Source organism: Pinus tabuliformis, chromosome Q (assembly GCF_031772625.1).
Source record: "Pinus tabuliformis cultivar Carrire ecotype Pingquan chromosome Q, CPIR1, whole genome shotgun sequence".
Lineage (NCBI taxonomy): Eukaryota > Viridiplantae > Streptophyta > Pinopsida > Pinales > Pinaceae > Pinus > Pinus tabuliformis.
In genome coordinates this window covers 867304137-867319196 of record NC_142296.1, presented here as the reverse complement: position 1 = coordinate 867319196, position 15060 = coordinate 867304137, and positions in this window count along the sequence as shown.

The window sequence follows — 15060 nt, the reverse complement described above, 5'->3', positions numbered from 1 at the left end:
GTGTGGTGCTTAAAGTGCAAGGACCATGGGCATGAAAAAGATCATTGTCTAGTATACACAAACTATCTTATAGGTGAGGGCCAGCCCCCTTGAAGCCAGAAGCCCCAATCGAGCCAAGCAAGGGAGTTGGGCTGTGGTGCGCCATTTGTCAAGTCACTGGGAGACATGCAACGGATAATTGCCACTTGCTTTAGAAATTTGTTCAGACACCTCAGCAGTTGTTCTATAATTTCTGTAAATTTGTGGTCCACGATGAGTGCCACTATCGAAGCTATGAGATAATGATGGAAAGAACACCTACTTACCTATGAAAGATGAAACTCAGCCTCTAGATCAAGGCGCAGGAGGAATACCTGGGGGTTTTTAGGGCCGAGGACGAGGGCAAGGCAGAGGACCTGGTAGAGATCGTGGTCAAATTATTTGCTACAACTGCGGACAGTTGGGGCACTTCACGTGAGATTTCCAAAATCCTATGCACCCTTCATGTCAATACTACAAATAATTCGAACATGCAATACAAGAATGTCTGGTGTTAATAGCTAAAATGCAAGAGGAAAAATGTTGCCTCAGCAACCTACACTGAATTTACAAATGATGAGGGTTGAGTCTCGTGAGGAGGATCGAAGCATTAATATTGTACTTAGAAGAGGTATAATGACTAACGCAGATAAGGGTAAGAAGCCTGAAGAAGACGGATTGGTCTGCAAAGCTCTTGAGAAAGAAGCTACCTTTGACCTTAATTGCGCTAATGAAACATTCATGGAGGCAAAGAAGAACTTTGTTGATGCCTCCACCTCAGGAATCTAGGACAAGACACCGAGACCAAGTGTGACACAAGAGGTTGATCCTTCCATACTCACTACATTCTTGGAAACCTGTATGAAGCTACTGTGCGAGGCAAGCATCAGGACAATGTTCACCAAGCGCTAGATAAAATACTGGAGGCAAGCATTATAGAACCTTGGAGAACACATTGACAAAGGTATGTAATGCACAGCAGAATGAATGGGATGTGCATGTATTTGTAGTGCTATGGGCCTATAGGACAACTTGTAAGAAGCTGACATGACAAACATCATTCATATTAGTCTATGGGTTTTAAGCAATAATGCCTATGGAATACATTGTGCCTAGTCTGCGCATAGAAGCTTTGATAGATATGGTAGATAGCAAGGCCTTGGAGGAACAACTCATGTAGCTAATGGAGTTAGAGGAAGATCGATTTCTGGCAGGATTCCATCAACAAGTATAAAAGCAACGTGAAAAAGCATGGAATAATCACCATACCAAGCTTCGCACATTTAAGGTAAATGATATTGTGTTGTTTTATGATAGTAAGCACTAAATTTCCAGGTAAATTCTAGATGCCTTGGTTAGGACCCTATATTGTCAAGAAAATTATACACGGTGGTGCAGTTCATCTCGTGAAGCTGAATGGAGATCTATTCCTAGGAAGAGTGAATGGAAGCAGTTTGAAGCTGTATATGGGGGATCCTACGTAATGACTATATGGCAGCAAGAGAGTCTTAGTGCTCCAAGTAGTTGTAAGAGAGAGCGAGACTATAAATTACACTGCCCGATTTGGAGGACAACGCAGCAAGTAGGCTGCACGAAAATTGATGAGGGTGCACCAATTGAAGCTATGCTCCGAATGTTGTGCCATGGAGGAGGGTGTCATGTAGCCCAACCCAAAAATAGTCATTGGAGTCACTATATATGATTGGAATGAGAAAATCACGTCAGGAGGAGTGGCTAGGCATCAATTAAGGCAAATATCTTCAAAAATATGCTGCCAAGGGTGCATTTATCACCAAATTATGGAGGGAAAAATTGGATTTGAATCCAAAACTCACTATAAATATGTCATGTTGGACTGCAAAGAAACACTTTGTTGCTTAATAAATTCTTGCATGCACCGAGAAGAGTGGGAGAGTTTGTTCAAGCATCCCGGGCTAGTTCAATATTCTGATACGTTGCGCCAAGTTTTTGTGGAGAATGGATTTGAGCCTATGAGTTCTAAGGCTGCGGTATCTAAGGCCCCATCCCCAAAAGCTACGGGTGTTGAAGCTATGCCAACAGTACCTGCGGTGCCAAGGTCGTCTATGCCTAAACAGTCTTCCTCGGCAAAGCAAAAGAATCTAGTTGTCAAACCATTGCGCCACTTGCCCCAAAAACATCTCTAGGAGGTGCGGAAGAAGGGAAAAATGGATAAGCAGAAGCAACTGTTTGTGCCCCTAGAAATAGATGAAGAGGAACTCCGATAGGGAATTGAGGAGTTGGATGCCGAGGACGCGGAACCAATTACTATGCTTTTGGCATATGTGCCTCTGCAAAGAGGACAAAAGAAGGTGACCAACGACCCTGATTTCAAAAAATATTCAATTGCTACACCACTTATCCCAACTAAAATTCACTTTCCGGGTGTGCTCTTCACGCATATACTAGCGCTCAAGATCGAAGATTGGGACCTCTCTGACCAAGATAAATTTCCACATTTGGAGACAGTTGTTGGGATGAGGTCCCCTGGGGTAGAATGGAGTTAATTAGTCATTTTTTTGTATACAATTTTGTAAAATATGTAAAGTCTCCGTGATTTGTGGAAGTGGAGCGCATAGATGAATAAGAGTCAATGGGGCTTAGCCCCTTGTTTTAAGTAAAGTTTTGAGTCGGTTTGTAGATTCAACGAAGGGAATTGAATCTCTCATTCAATGGAGAGAATGAATGCCACTAACCCCAATAAGGCCCTAAGTTCTGGAGCAGTTGTGTCTGATGCGCTAGGACCAGAAGTGTATAGTGTAGAGGCTATGCTTGCGGTGCCCACAGCAATGAGGTCACTTAGGCCAAAGCAGACTACGTCTAAATAAAAGCAGAGTGCTACAAAGGAAAAGAAACTAACTACAAAGGAAAAATCGAATAATACAGTGTCGTTGCATGCATCACCGAGGAAGCATATCGAAACACAGACAAAGCAAAAAAAGGATAAGCAGGAAGAAAAAGTAGCGGACCTAGAAGAGGAGGAATTCCAGGGAATGGAAGATATTTATGCTGAAGGAGTGGAGCCTATGACAAGGCTGCCTAAGTATATCCCTATGCACAAGGGAAAAGCTAAGGTCATGAAGGATCCTGATATGGAAAAATTTGCAATGTCAACACCTTTGTTGTCTGAGAAAGTTGTGTTCGGGGGTCCTAGGATGGCGCACATTCCATTTATCAAAGTGAAACATTAGGACCTCATGGACCACACAAAGTTTCCGCACTTGGTGACTCACAAGTACATGTAGAAAATCTACTTTGAAGACGCAGGTTATAACTTTGGAGCCCATGAAGTGGGTGTGCGGTGTTGAGAAGTCAGGGTTTCTCAATCTGTTGTTGGTGCCGCATTATCACCGCACCACCCTTAATACGGTCTATGTGCGCTAGCTCCTCACGCTGGTGCATGATGGGTGCCTATGGCTAGGAGAGCCTATCCCTATCATCGTCATGTTGATCCACTGGATCACTAAGTTACCTTACAAAGGCACGAACCCTTCCAAGGACTTTAGAGGAAAAATCGGAGAGAAAGAGTTGCCAGAAAAAATGAAGGAGTTTTGTTTGATAAAAAAGTTGCACAAGTACTCTATCACCTCCATATCAACCTAACAATACAGTTTTCTACCCAGATTTTAGAAGGAAAATTGATGAGGAAATGTTGCACGGATGAAGTTGCGGCACTGGTCATATTGCTCGCATCTTACGCATGGTTATTATTGTCAATTATTTTGGTTTCTTGGAAGCTCCGAGAGGATAGCCAGTTTCCTCCGCACAAAGAAGAATTGCCCGAGGTAGTGTGGTTTTCCTTGTTGTGGGCCTCCAAAGACCCATAACACGTTAAAGAGACAAAGATATTTTTGGTTTTGATGGAGATGGATATGCATATGGTAGTTAACCAGTGGCCAAGGTTGTCTCCCACCTTGTATGCGTAGCTCTCGGCATATGAAGAATTCAAAGCAAATTTTCATAGGGTCACGATCAAAGCGCGCAAAGACCTTGAGCATAAATGACACTCGTTTCCTTATGTGGTGATGGATATAGATATCCAAGAAGTTATGGGACTTTGGCGACATGAATGGTGCATTCCTACGAAGTTGGATGCAGGAACAAGCATAGGCACAGAAAGCTTTGATGTGCAAATGCAGAAGGATGCCACCAAGGAAGCTGCATGCACATTGGTTGCACCAAAGAAGAAGGAGGTTGCTATAACAGCTACATAGAAGGCCCGCATGGAGAAGGAGAACGTTGATAAAGTGCAGGTAGAACGCAAACAGAAGGACACAAAGGATAGTGAGAAATCTTCTTCCCACCACACTGATGAGCAAGAGTTGTCAGGGCAAGGAGGAGGTGGCGGTGAGGAGAAAACCACTATGTTCATCCTAAAGAAGTGTGCGCAGGAGCAAAAAAAGAAGCAGAAGTCTGATAGGCAGACGCATGTTGATCCCATGATGTTAACATAGGGCGATCTCGATGAGATCGATGACAAAATTTAGGACACAATGACAAAGGTGCTCCAACAATTCGAGCATCAATACATGTAGATGCTAGGGAGCATCTAGAAGGATCTACATGAGTTGCAGATCCAAGCAAACGAAATTCAGGAAAATGTCGGGAAGGTGAGTGGTGTGCAAGCCAGTCTAACATGGGGAAGGAGTGCATTCGTAGAGATGGACTAGCCATAGGACATCAGATTCTTTCCATTACCTAAAGGGTTAGTCTGCGTGAAGTCAAATGAGCATCGCATGAAACTTCACAAATTGAAAGAAATGGGACTAAAACTTGCCACGCTACTGATGGAGTCCCTTCATATGCTACATTAGGGGGTCACTAGTGAGCTACAAATAAGAGAAAAACACACACTCACTGCCGTCAGTGAGTTCAAAGTCAAAAATTAGAAACTGTTCGTAGAAAAGGCTCATGCCCTGAAGGAACAGGAGGAGTTGCGCACACAACATCAGAACCTAGTCATGACAATTGAGCAGGACTGCAAATATGTCCCTGAATTGGGTATATCGGATGATGCAGAGGCCTCATCCAAGATAAGGAAATTGGCTGCTGCAGTGCACGCTTCGAAGGAGAAGGTTGACAAGGTAACTTTCAACCTCAGGATGCAGATAACTGAGTTGCAGTTAAAGTTGCAGCTGACCACACCATTGGACGTTCGCGAACAAAGAACATGGCAATTAAAGAATCACTGGCATGGCTAGATGTCATTTTTCAAGGGTGCGACAAGATCTTCACTCAGGCACAGGCCTCTGGGATACATTTCAGGAGGATCTTCAACTGTAACAGTTAAGCATAGAGCTTAGGGAAGTGCAACAACAATATGATGAAATCAACACAACAGTTGGCTCCAGTCTCACGTTTCGCGTGTTTACAGAAAGGTAAAGAAAAATTGCTACACATTCAGGAATTGTAGAAGAAGAAGTATGTGATCATTGCACGGCTTGAGACCTGGATAGAGGAAGTCAGCCAGTTCTCACAGAACATTCTGGAGAAGCTAAAGGCTATGCAACAAACATAGAGGACTACACAACTGGTAGTAGAGGGACTAACCATAGAGAAACTAGTCTAGGAGGCGTAGCAAGCAGTGGAACAAAGTAGAGCGGAGCTACAAGAATTGGCCCAGGCATTCAATGAACTCCACTAGAAAGTCTAACAACCAGCTGAGTGACTCGAGGGCCAGTCATGATCTTTTTGTGTGGGGCCTATTGGGATGAAGTCCCTTGGGGCAGAATGGAATTAATTAGTCATTTTTTGTATACATTTTTGTAAAATATGTAAAGTCTCCACGAATTGTCGATGTGGAGCGCATAGATGAATAAAATTCAAAGGGGCTTAGCCCCTTGTTTTAAGTAAAGTTTTGAGTCGGTTTTTAGATTCACCGATGGTTCGCAGACCATGGCATTGTATGAAAAGTTCTATAAATATTTTAGTCTTGGAAAAAGGAAGGGGTAACTAGATGGAACTTAGATAGAGAATTAGGTTCATTGAAGAGTCTTGGGAAAAATCTAAGGCAAGAAGGCTCTGCTTCCTATGCTTAGGTAGAGGAAGGAGGGCTCCGTAGCTGAGTGCGCGGAGGCCTAGGTAGAGTCCGCAGCTGAGTGAACATACCCCTGTAGCTATGTGTGCAGGGAAGTTTGAGTTTGTAATCAGTGAACTAAATATCGATAAAGATATTTTTCTGAATAATTCCTCAGTATTTCTGTTTATCTCTGTTAATGTTATATGATGCTGATAAATGACATGTTTTATGAATTACTGGTTAAATGCTACATGACTGTATTGAATATATCTTAATAATATATGGAATGAATGCTTAGCCACTTCCGTGAAGATTCTGGTGATTTCCCTTATGTTTTCTGGAAAATTAAGTAGATTTGCATGAACTCTAATTTAGGATTGCTTTTATTGTGCGAGTAAGTAGGTGAATCGACTGTTAAAGGTTCACAAGGACTAATCATGGGCCTTTGCAAAGTTTTGAAGGCCACTTTAACTGAGTTTCAGTAACATGCCCTAGGAGTTTATTGATCTGTGCAAAGGAAGATCCAAGGCACTAGAAGTCATCATACTAGTCTCTAGATGAAAAAACTTGGTTCTTGCATCCCCCCATACTGCTTCTGGTGAGGTTGCAGCTTGTGCTACACGAGTTGTTTCTGAAAGGGCCATTAGTGAAGGGTTTTGTTGGTTGGCGTAACTAACTCTGAACTTGGGTCAGGACCCCCTAAGCCAATAACATATTGGTATATGACTCGCATATACTATAAATACACAGGGGTCACAAAGTTGGAACCAATGAAATGGGTTTGCGGAGTTCAACTCACAGGGCTCTTACACATGTTATTGATCCCTCATTTTCACCGATCCAATATCAATAGACAACGTGTGCATCAGTTGTTGACCCTAGTGAATGATGGGTGTTTATGGCTAGGTGAGCCTATCCCCATCACGGATATCTTAATCCACAGAATTGCTAATCTTTCATATAAAGGAGCAGTCCCAGCAAAGGATTTTATCGGAAAATCCCTAGAAAAACAGCTTGCAGACAACATAAATATCGAGTATGGGGTGGTAAAGGGAAAGCACAGATATTCGATCCATTCCATAACAGACAAGGTGGAAAATTTTGTTGCGTAGATCCTCACAGGGAATATAATGAGGAAGTGCTATGCGGATGAAGTGCTCGCATCAGTCATATCATTAGCCGTGCAACAAGAAAATGTGGTCCAGTATAACTAGGCCCAATATCTCTGTAAGGAATTCTTGGCCAACTATTGGGAGGTTCAAGAGAAGAGCTAGTCATTCCACTATGCTTGGCTCTTACTGCAAATTGTCTTAGTGGCATGGTGGCTCCTAGAGGACAGTCAGTTCCCTCCATTGAATGAGACCCTACTGGAGGCAACGAAGTTCACTTCACTGTGGCAGACAAAAGATGTCACATGCAGTACAAAATCCAAGGTTTATTGGGTCTTCATGGAGATGGACAATTGAATGGATATGAATCAGAGGCCGAGGTTATCTCCCAACCTATTTGAGCAACTAAGGGCCTTCGCAAAATTTAAGGTAGACTTTCACAACATTTGGATCCACACCAAGAAATACCCTCAAGATAATTGGTACAAGCTTCCATACTTGGTGGCCGACACAAATATCCAGGAAGTTGTCAGTGGATGGCTAGCAGAGTGGTGCGATCCTACTTAGTTGGATGTTGGGAAAAGCAAGGTAGGAGAAAGATCCTCCACATAGACTTCTATAGTGAAAAAGAATAAGGAACAAGAACATGCAGTCGTGCAGGAGAAGGTTGCCCAACAGAAGAAACAAGAAGTTGCTGCTAAAGTAGTTGTAGAGAAAGAGTGGGCTACGAAGGAGCGCGCTACTAAAGAGAGAGATGAGAAACACACACAAGATACAAAAGTGAGAAAAAAATCAACCTCACAACGCACTAATGAGCAAGACTTGTCTGCACAGGGTGGCGATGGGGGTGAAGAGGTGTCCACCCCCTTCAAATTCTAGAAGCGGACCAAAGAGGTGCCCATAGGTCCACGAAAGAAGTGGAAGTCATATAAGCAATCACAAGTGGACCCTCTCGTGCTAATAGAGGGCGATTTAGATGAGATCGGTGGAAATGTTTGTGATACAACATATGAACTATAGACACACTTTGAACAATAGTATATGTAGACACTAGGTAATATCTAAAAGGATCTATGTGAGCTGACGATCCAGGCGAGCGTGGGGCAACCGAGCGTGGTGCAAGCGAGCCAGATTCAAGTGAGCGTGAGCATTCTAGAAGTGGAGTGGACCATGGACTTAAGGGCCATTCCCTTACCGGAAGGATCCTTGCGAATAGGTAACCAAGATGACCGTGCCACATTCGAAAGGATCAAGGATCCTAGAATCAATGTGATTGTGTTTCCGCTCCCAACCCTCCACACATTTCATGAAGGGGTATCAAATGAGTTGCAAATCAGGGAGCAGTGCATCCTTGCAGTCCTCAGTGAATGAAAAGTAAAAAATGCATAGATGTATGAGGAGAAGGTAAAGGCATTGAAGGAGAAAGAGGAGATACAAGTGTGAAGAACACACCTAGAGATGGTAATTGAGTAGGCCTGTCAAAAAATTCCAGAATTGCATATCCGAGGCCCTTCAGAGGTCGAAACAAAAGTCAAAAAGTTAGTTGTTGCAGTGCAAAATGCCAATGATGAGGTCGGGGGAGTCAATTTTGACTTCTAGATGCAGATATCCAAACTCAAGCTCAAGCTTCAACCAACCACACCGCCAGAAGTTTGGGAACAAAGAGGCGCAACTATAAAAGAATCCATGGGTCAACTAGATGTCACAGTTTAGGGTTGCAACCAGCTCTTCACTTAGGTAATGGGCCTATGGGATACACTGTAGGAAGATCCTATGCAGAAATAGTTGAACACAAAGATTAGGGAAGCACAACAACAATACGATGAGATCAATACGTCAACATGGACGTTGGTGCCAATCCAATGCTTCGTGCACTTGCAAGAAGGAAAGACAAAATTGATGCAGATCGAGGAGTTGCGGAAAAAGTAGTCCTTGCTGAGAGCCCAACTTGAGACTTGGATAGAGGAATCCTGCTAGCTTTCACCGAAAATTCATGAGAAGCTGAAGGCCATGCAATAGACCCAGAGGCCTACACAAGTTGCAGTAGAAGGTCCAACCACTGAGAAACCGGTCCAGGAGGTACAACAAGCAACATAATAGAGTACCATAGAGCTTCAAGCATTGACCAAGGCATTCAACGAACTCCACCAGAATGTGGAACAACGAGCTTAGTGACTCGAGGGCGAGTCATGATCTTTATGTTGGGACCTATTGGGATGGGGTCCCCAAGGGTATAATTGAATAAACTAGTTAGTTTTTGTAAAGAATTTTGTAAAAGATGTAGTCTCTGTGAAATGTGGATGCCAAACACACAGATAGATAGAGTCAAAGGGGCTTTAGCCCCTTGTTTTTTGTTAGTTTTGAAGACTCACCCATGAGCCAGGGGTCATCGTATTGTATTAGAAAAGCTATAAATAATTGAATCTTAGCAATTCTTTGAGATAAATTTGGATAGAGATTGGTGTACATTGAAGAGTTTTGTTGTCTTGAGCAAGAGCTAAGGCAGGAAGGCTATATTTCCTGCACTTAGACAAAGAAAGGGAGGCTCCTACAGCTAAGTGTACAGGAGGCCTAGGTAGAGTCTGTAGCTGAGTGCGCGGACCCTTGCAGCTCTGTGCATAGGGTAGAGAATCTGTAACCTGTGAGTGAAAGATAAATAAAGAGAGATTTTTGAAGAATTATTGTGTATTTCCATTGCATTTGTTTATATCATATGTTTCCGATTAACTATATGCTTTATGAAATAATGATTGAATGCTACATGAATTCACTAAATTTGTCTTAATAATGTATGAAATGAATTCTTAGACACTTCTGCAAAGTTACATGTTATTCCTCTTATTTTTTCTAATGAATTACGCAGATCTATGTGAACTCAAATCTAGGGTTTCTTGTTGATGCACGAAAGTAGGTAAATTGACTATTTAAGGTCTGCAAAGACTAATCGTGGACCTTTTCAAAGGTTTGATGGTAGCTTTAACTTAGTTTCAATAACGCGCCCTATAATTCTATCGATCTTCATGGAGGCATCTATAAGGTGGTAGAAGACATCACACTAGTCTCTAGATGCAGAAACTTGGTTCTTGCATCCCCCAATACTGCTTCAGGTGAGATTGCAACCTACACTACGTGGGTTGTTGCTAAAATGGTTGGTAGTGTAGGGCTTTGTTGGTTGGTAAAACTAAATCTGAACCTAGGTCAGGACCCTCTAAGCCAACAAGACTTCACACCTCTTGGGAGTGTTTTTGGTCACAAAAAGAAGGTTGGTTAAGTATTGTTGTGTTCCCTAACCAGGCCTAGTTTGCTCAATGAAATAGACCTCAAAAATGTGAGCTAGTACATGATTATTGGAGTAGTTTTTGGTATTTGTTGGGTCAAGGAAGTGACCAGTTTGGATCAGATTTGTTGCAGCTTGTGGGAGTCATGTATTTGGATTGTATTAAGTGATCAAAAACCCCAATTAGGAGCAGATTCTGTAGTGGAAGATTGGGCATCATTGGTCTGGTGGATGGAAGCATCTTGATAGCCCAAAGTAGCCCTAGATGAGCTATCTTGAAGTGATGAAGAGGAGCTAAATATTGGGTGAAGCTTGGTGCCAAAGTGCAGCACCTTGATGGACAAAGGTGACTGTTAGCCTAGTAGTTTGGAGCTCGGGATGTGTCCAGGCTAGACAGTAGATTGATTAGCCCATGTACATGCTACATAAGTGACTTGTAGCAGTGTTAGGTGGAAGCCCTCCTAGAGTCTTTATGTGTTGTCCTTTGAAGGACTAAGGGGTAGGTAGTGAGTAGTATAGGAGAGAAGGATTGGTAGGACAAGATACAACATCGAAGTTGTAGTGAAGTTTGTCATTATATCTTGTATACCATAAACTATTATATTATTTAGAATTGGTTTAATATAATGAAGATTGGGTTGTCATTACTGTACAATATTTGTTAAAAATTGTGTATATTGTGCATATGTGATTTACTACTTTATATTTCCGCTGTGCAAAGTAGTTTATTGTTGAGATTCTTGGTATGGTAGTGTTAGTGATTTTAAGACTCTAACCTAGACCCAAGGTCATGGAAATTCAATAGATATTTTTGTCTGCATTCATAAATCCTACATAACAGGTGAGATTCTTATTTTCCACCCAACCATAGACTCTTTATAGCCTATATGTCTTGCAGCAGACACCCCTGAGGGAGATCCATGATCCAAGGGAATTATTCAAGCAAAATTAACTATAAATCATGTTCACAAGTTTGGTTCCTTGCCAAAAATCAAATTATGTCTTCAAAATTATTTCATTCAACCAAAATCCAACCCACTCTTATTGCTAAAATGCATTTTTTATCATATTTTCTTGTGTGTCTCTTCATGTTCTTCATGGAACATTCCTCCAGATATTTCTTTCTAGCTGCACATATGATTAAGCAGTGGCGCCAACTAATACCACTCAAGTTCATCTTCCTTTTCCCCCTCAGATCGTGGAATTGTGTCTCACTCTTCAAGGCATCAAAATAATATTTATAATAATTTATAAGTAGATTACAATTACATTACAAAAATCAAGGGGAGTATACCAGGGATGTTTGTCGGATCCACTACAAACTGTCACACTAGTTAACCTATTGAAATATTTGGGTCTTTTCCCTGAAGTTTGTTCCTTCATTTTAATATTGAAACTTTAACTATCTATATTGTCTGATCCAGGAAGAGTTTTTCTAATAGGAATATATTATTGGAATGGTATCGATGAGACCTACTAAACCATGAATTTTTTTGGATCTTTGGGACATCATAGCTACATCATAAACTCAAATAACTTGAAGCATCCATATCTTCATGTAAGACCTTGTTAAAGATCCAAATATCATATCACTTCATAAATAGATGGTATAGTTGTTGTTGTTGTTTTCCCATACATCCCCTTTGAAATCAATGACATGTTGTTGTCATCAATGACAACAGTAAGTGAAACATCATTATCATCTAACACCTTTGGGGGCCTAAATCCACCATCCAAGAGATCAGATTTATTATATACAAGATAATTATATATCCCAAAACAACATCATGACAAGATAACATGCTCCAAGATACAAGAAGATATGTAACAAGGGTGATCAACATGGAAAGTACATGTGAGAAGACCACCAAGTTAGCAATCACAATCAACCAACCAAGGAGAAGTGATACTCCCCTAACTAAATTGTTTCATCAAATGGTCCAACACCATGAAGAGTAGGGTTTCCATGAAGATGAATTTGCAAGTTGATCCAATTCTCTAAGGAACCAAAAACAAATCTCCATTGGTATGATGAAAATCACAAGGTAGAACCTCATACAATATGACATCTACACAACTATTAGCAAATATTCTCTTAAATACTTACATTTTCTATGAACTTTAATTATAATTATGGGAATTGTTTGTTGGTTTGGTTTGGGCTGACCCATGTTCAACCTATACTATGCACCAACAAAACCCTCAATCGCTGGCTCTTTCGGCAATGACCTGCAATCATCTTGCAGTCTCACCTGAAGTGACTATGCGAGAACCAAGTTTGTACAACCTTGAAGGATTAGGAGACATGGTATTATTATGTTATCTTATTCTTAGTACTTATAAATCACTTCGCCACATTAGATTACTAACTCAAACATACCATATAAAACCATAAACTGTCACTTTACTGAAATAAAATGCAATTGTAATAACTATTACTTTACAACATATAATAAACAAATATACACATCAAAACAAAAAATTACCATGGTTCACCCTGGTGTAGGGCTACGTCCAGAAGAATTGTTGCTTAATATAATGAATCTTTGAACAACAAATAGTTATTTTCATGCGCAATAAGTTGTAGGTTGTGTGTACACTCAGCTGTAGACTCAGGCCTCTGCACACTCAACTGAAGAGCCTCTCTTTCGCTGCCAAATTACATATCACAATAATTCACCCATAACATTGATCTGGATCTAATTCAAGATGATCTTATTCTTATTATTTTACCCTATATATACTATTACATTGAAGGGTTACATCATCAAATAACCATGGTCCAAATACCATGGATTCCCTAAAACAAGCAACTATGGCCCCAAAGCCATTGATCCATTACAAACTCATGTGATTTTACAAGGAGGAGGGGCTTCTAGCCACCCTGAATCCCTTACACCACATGGTATATTTAATTCCTCAAAATTTGCTTCGTTTCTCCACTACTCTCTCTATCCCACAAAATGCGGAGTCTTCGCCAAAATTTAGGCCCAGTTGTGCTTTGCCCAATAGGTCCCCAACATTCACATGTGACTCATCCTGAGTCACTTAACCAATTTTTCTTTGATCTTCACTGCAATGTTGTTGTAGGACTTGTTGAATTGTTGCAAAATTTCTGTGACCTACTTCTCCTCGTTGTGCACTTCCTCTAGCAGTACTTCTATCATAGGTTTTGTAGCCTTCTACATCATTGTTGTCTCTCTTTGTCGAAGCTCTTGAAGCTTCTGATCTACTACTTGGGATAGTTGGAGAGCCTCATCCTGCCATGGTTGATTTCTCTTTGTCGAAGTCTTCTCTTCCTTCCTCATCTCCTCTATCTTCTTCTGGAGGGAATTTCCCTCATTGATCTTTGCGAGCTTTTGTGAGATTTGTAAAGTCCTCATAGTTTCCTGAATGTCCTCTAGCTTTTGCTACTTCTACTTGATATATTCTTGTAGTTTCTGGACATTTGGATCTTCCTACAGTGAATTTCAAATCTATAATCTCTCATCCAAAAACTTTCCACAATTTTCCACCACTACAGAGAAGCCAACCATTGTAGCCTTCAGGTAAGTCTCCCTCTACTCTCACACTTCCTGTGGTGTGGTTGATTGTAGCTTCATTTGTAGCTCGGTGATCTTCATCTCATATGTAAATTTCACTTCTACAATCTTATCCTTGTATCTTTTTACTGCAAGGCCAAGATTTGTGACCTTTTCCTCCACTGATTCCTCTTCTCGGACCTCAAATTCCAGAATATCGTGACATGTTGCTTCGATGACCTCCTTCATATTTCGTTGTTTTTGTACTTCCTAATCCCTCTCCTAAATCGTCTGGTCGAGATTTTGCTGCATCGAATCTCTCTCTCTCTCTCTCTACCCGAATGTTTAATTATGGCGTTTGTTGTTCGCATGACTTCAACTCATCTATTATCTCTAGATGTAGCTTATGTAATCTCTAAAGTGTCATTGCTGTGATTTTTATGTTCATGTATCTCCATTATTTGACCTGTTGTTGTACCTTGGCGGAGTCAATGGTAGGGCTTCCGTAGGTATCGGTGCTATTCACACTGCAAGTGTAGGCTCTATTCATCTTTCTTCTTCAAGCGTTTTCTCTGCCTGCACTAGCTGTTTGACTTCCTGTGCCAATATCTTCAATTATGTGATGCGCTCCTCGACTCCTATTAGAAATGCATCATAGAAATCCTCTAGCTTGTTCCATGATTCTTCCATCACTTCCTGAATTTTGTCCCCAATCTGGTCCAAGTCCCCATCAGTGAAGACCAGTGGTGTTAGGTCCTTTGTCTTATTTGCCTTCTTCTTCTTTTTGCTTCTTGTGGAAATTTCAGAAACTACCTTCCTCTTCTCCATGACAGCTTGGTATGTCTCTAAATTTTAGGATTCTTTGTTCTGCTCGTCACCTTCAGGAAGATCCTGGTGACCCTCGTCGTATTTCTCCTCTTGTTTTGATTCTTGCTCATCCTTATCCTTCCCACTAACTTCCATGTGTTGTGTCGTGTCCTCCTCTGTCGAACTATCCTCTGTCTGTATATCTAGTGCAATCATCCACTCCACGAGCCACTATTGTATCTATGTTAGGAGATCATCCTCTATCACTAAGTATGGCAAGGGATGCCATTT